The sequence below is a fragment of the Carcharodon carcharias genome, chromosome 6 (assembly GCF_017639515.1).
Source record: "Carcharodon carcharias isolate sCarCar2 chromosome 6, sCarCar2.pri, whole genome shotgun sequence".
Classification (NCBI taxonomy): Eukaryota; Metazoa; Chordata; class Chondrichthyes; order Lamniformes; family Lamnidae; genus Carcharodon; species Carcharodon carcharias.
In genome coordinates, this window is record NC_054472.1 from 147091348 (window position 1) to 147096737 (window position 5390).

A 5390-nucleotide genomic window follows, 5' to 3' on the forward strand; every position below is an offset into this window, starting at 1 on the left:
TCGCGTCTACATTTTAACTTGGTGCTGGTGTCCTGCCTGTTCCCCCGCAGCCCTGCACATTGTTTCTATTTAACTAATCACCTAATGCCCTCTTGAATGCCTCAGTTGAACCCGCCTCCACCACACTTCCAGGCAGTGCATTCCAAACCCTTTCTGCTCACTTTGTGAAAAAGTTTTTTTTTTCCCTTGCATTGCTTCTTTTGCAAAAGACTTTAAAACCGTGCCCTCTGGTTCTCGATCCGTTCATGAGCAGGAACAGTTTCTCCCTATCTACTCTGTCCAAACCCCTCATGATTTTGAAAACTTCTATCAAGTATCTTCTTAACTTCTCCTTTCCAAGAAAAAAGTCCCAACTTCTTCAATTTTCCTCATAACTTAAGTGTCTTATCCCTGGAACCATTCGTGTAAACAACTTCTGCACTGTATCCAATGTGTTCACATCCCTCCTATAGAATTGCACTCAGAACTGTACACAAAACTCCAGCTGAGGTCTAACCAGTGTCTTATATAAGGTCACCATAAGACCTAGCAGCAGAAATTAGGCCATTCGGCCCTTCGAGTCTGCTCTGCCATTCAATCATAGCTGATAAGTTTCTCAACCCCGTTCTCCCACCTTCTCCCTGTAACCTTTGATCCCCTTACCAATCAAGAACTTATCTATAACAAAAACAGAATTACCTGGAAAAACTCAGCAGGTCTGGCAGCATCAGATGCTGCCAGACCTGCTGAGTTTTTCCAGGTAATTCTGTTTTTGTTTTGGATTTCCAGCATCCGCACTTTTTTGTTTTTAAGAACTTATCTATCTTGGTCTTAAATACACTCAATGACCTGGCCTCCACAGCCTTCTGTGCCAATGAATTCCATTGATTCACCACTCTCTGGCTAAAGAAGTTTCTCCTCATCTCTGTTCTAAAAGGTCTTCCCTTTACTCTGAGGCTGTGCCCTCGGGTCCTAGTCTCCCTTACTAATGCAAACATCTTCCCCACATCCACTCTATCCAGGCCTTTCAGCGTTCTGTAAGTTTCAATCAGATCCCCCCTCAACCTTCTAAACTCCATCGAGTATTTCCCAGAGTCCTCAAGCGTTCCTCATATGTTAAGCCTTTCATTCCTGGGACCATTCTCGTGAACCTCCTCTGGACCCTCTCCAGGGCCAGCACATCCTTCCTGAGTTACGGGGCCCAAAATTGCTCACAATATTCTAAATGTGGTCTGACCAGAGCCTTATAAAACCTCAGCAGCACTTCCCTACTTTTATATTCTAGTCCTCTCGAAATAAATGCCAACATTGCATTTGCCTTGCTAACTGCTGACTCAACCTGCAAGTTAACCTTAAGAGAATCCTGGACTAGGTCTCCCAAGTCCCTTTGCACTCCAGATTTCTGAATTCTCTCCCTATTTAGAAAATAATCTATGCCTCTATTCTTCCTACTGATGTGCATGACCTCACACTTCCCCACGTTGTATTCTATCTGGGACTTCCCTGCCCATTCTCCTAACCTGTCCAAATCCTTCTGCAGCCTCCTCGCCTCCTCAATACTACCTGTCCCTCCACCTATTTTTGTATCATCTGCAAACTTAGCCAGGATGCCCTCAGTTCCTTCATCTAGATCATTAATGTATAAAGTGAAAAGTTGTGGTCCCAACACTGACCCCTGCGGAACTCCACTAGTCATCAGCCGCCATCCTGAGAAGGTCCCCCTTATCCCCACTCTCTGCCTCCTGCCAGACAGATTATCTTCTATCCATGCTAGTACCTTGCCTCTAACACCATTTGCTCTTATCTTACTGAGCAGCCTCCTGTGCAGCACCTTGTCAAAGGCCTTCTGGAAGTCCAAGTAGATAACATCCATTGAGAACTGTCGGCGTGACATTAGTCATCTCAATTTCTCTGCTCCTCTCACCCATTCTAATCTGTCTCTCTCTGAACTTACTGCACTCCGTTCTCTCGGTCCAACCCCAACGTTGTCATCAAACCTGCTGACAAGGATGGTGCTGTTGTTGTCTGGCGCACTGACCTCTACCTTGCGGAGGCTGAGCATCAACTCGCAGACACTTCCTCCTACCTCTCCCTGGACCATGACCCCCCCACTGAACATCAAGCCATTGTTTCCAGGACTATCACTGACCTCACCTCCTCTGGAGATCTTCCTCCCACAGCTTCCAACCTGATAGTCACCCAACCTTGGACGGCCCGCTTCTACCTCCTCCCCAAAATCCACAAATAGAACTGTCCCGGTAGACAGATTGTGTCAGCCTATTCCTGCCCCACGGAACTCATTTCTCGTTATCTTGACTCCCTTCTCTCTCCCCTTGTCCAGTCCCTCCCCACCTACATCCGTGATTCCTCTGACACCTTATGTCACATCAACAATTTCCAATTCCCTGGCCCCAACCGCTTCCTCTTCACCATGGACGTCCAATCCCTCTACACCTCCATCCCCCACCAGGATGATCTGAGGGCCCTTAACTTCTTCCTCGAACAGAGGCCTGAACAATCCCCATCCACCACTACTCTCCTCCATCTGGCTGAACTTGTTCTCACACTGAACAATTTCTCCTTCAACTCCTCTCACTTCCTCCAAATAAAAGGTGTGGCTATGGGTACCCGCATGGGCCCCAGCTATGCCTGTCTTTTTATGGGGTATGTGGAACATTCCTTGTTCCAGTCCTACTCCGGCCCCCTCCCACAACTCTTTCTCAGGTACATCGATGATTACTTCGGTGCTGCTTCATGCTCTCGTCGAGACTTGGAAAAGTTTATTAATTTTGCTTCCAATCTCCACCCCTCCATCATTTTCACATGGTTCATCTCTGACACTTCCCTTCCCTTCCTTGACCTCTCTGTCTCAATCTCTGGTGATAAACTGTCCACCAATATCCATTACAAGCCTACCGACTTCCACAGCTACCTTGACTACAGTTCCTCACACCCCGCTTCCTGTAAGGACTCCATCCCATTCTCTCAGTTCCTTCACCTCTGTCACATCTGTTCTGATGATGCTAGCTTCAAAAACAGTTCCTCTGACATGTCCTCCTTCTTCCTTAACCGAGGTTTTCCACCCACAGTCGTTGACACGGCCCTCAACCGTGTCCAGCCCATCTCCCGTGCATCCGCCCTCACGACTTCTCCTCCCTCCCAGAAACATGATAGGGTCCCCCTTGTCCTCACTTATCACCCCACCAGCCACCACATTCAAAGGATCATCCTCCGCCATTTCCGCCAACTCCAGCATGATGCCACCACCAAATACATCTTCCCTTCACCTCCCCCCACCCCCCCCCCCACAACCCACGGCGGCATTCCGTAGGGATAATTCCCTCCGGGACACCCTGGTCCACTCCTCCATCAACCCCTACTCCTCAACCCCTACCTATGGCACCTCACCATGCCCACGCAAAAGATACAACACCTGCCCCTTCACTTCCACTCTCCTCATCGTCCAAGGGCCCAAACACTCCTCTCAAGTGAATCAGCATTTCACTTGCATTTCCCCAACTTAGTCTACTGCATTCGTTGCTCCGAATGCGGTCTCCTCTACATTGGAGAGACCAAACATAAACTGGGCGACCGCTTTGCAGAACACCTGCGATCTGTCCGCAAGAAAGACCCAAACCTCCCTGTCGCTTGCCATTTTAATGCTCCACCCTGCTCTCTTGCCCACATGTCTGTCCTTGGCTTGCTGCATTGTTCCAGTGAAGCCCAACGCAAACTGGAGGAACAGCATCTCATCTTCCGACTAGGCACTTTACAGCCTTTTAGACTGAATATTGAATTCAACAACTTTAGATCTTGAACTCATTCCTCCATCCTCGCCCCCTTTCCGTTTCTTCCCCTTTCCTTTTGTTTTTTCCAATAATTTATATAGATTTTTCTTTTCCCACCTATTTCCATTATTTTTAAATCTTGTATGCTAGTCCTGCTAGTCTTTCCACCCCACCCCCACTAGAGCTGTACCTTGAGTGTCCTGACGTCCATTCTTAATTAGCTCATTCGTTTAGATAATATCACCACCTTCAATACTTCTTTGTTCCTTTGTCTGTGACATCCTTTGATTATCTGCTCCTATCACTGCTTGCTTGTCCCTACAACCACACCACCTCCACAGCCCCCCCACCCCCCTCCGCTTAAACCAGCTTATGTTTCACACCTCTTCTAATATTTACTCAGTTCTGTTGAAGGGTCATGAGGACTCGAAACTTCAACTCTTTTCTTCTCCGCCGATGCTGTCAGACCTGCTGAGTTTTTCCAGGTAATTCTGTTTTTGTTTTGAACATCCATTGGTCTCCTTTGTCTAACCTACTCGTTACCTCCTCAAAGAATTCTAACAGATTTGTCAGGCATGACCTCCCCTTGATGAAATCATGCTGACTTTGCCCGATTTTACCATGCACTTCCAAGTATTCTGAAATCTCATCCTTAATAATGGACTCTAAAATCTTACCAACGAACGAGGTCAGGCTAATCGGCCTGTAATATCCCGTCTTTTGCCTCGCTCCCTTCTTAAACAGGGGGGTTACATTAGCAATTTTCCAGTCCTCTGGGACCCTCCCTGACTCCAGTGATTTCTGAAAGATCACCACTAACGCCTCCACTATCTCTTCAGCTATCTCCTTCAGGACTCTGGGGTGTAATCCATCTGGTCCAGGTGATTTATCCACCTTCAGACCTTTCAGTTTTCCTAGCACCTTCTACTTGGTAATGGCCACCATACTCACCTCTGCCCCCTGACTCTTGAACTTTGGGGATGTTATTCGTATCTTCCACCGTGAAGACTGACGCAAAGTACCTATTCAGTTCCTCCGCCATTTCTTTGTTCCTCACTACTACTTCTCCAGTGTCATTTTCCGGTGGCCCAATGTCCACTTTTGCCTCTACTTACCCTTTATATGTCTAAAAAAAACTCTTACAATCTTCTTTTATATTACTAGCTAGTTTACCCTCATATTTAATCTTCTCCTTCCTTATTTCTTTTTTAGTTGTCCTCTGTTGGTCTTTGTGGGCTTCCCAATCCCCTGGTTTTCCACTGCTCTTCGCCGCATTGTATGCGTTCTCTTTAGCTTTTATGCTGTCCCTGACTTCCCTTGTCAGCCATGATTGCCTCGTCCTCACTTTAGTATGCTTCTTCTTCATAGGGATGAATTTTTGCTGTGTCTCCCAAATTACTCCCAGAAACTCATAACCTCTATGCTCCTATTAATGAAGTCTAGAATACTGTATGCTTAAGAAACAGCTCTCTCTACCTGTCCAGCTGCCTTTAGTGACTTATACACCCAGGACACTCTGCTCCTGCATACCCTTTAGAATAGTATCCTTTATTTTATACTGTCTCTATATGTTCTTTGTACCAAAGTGTATCACCTCCCACTTCTCTGCATTGAACTCATCTG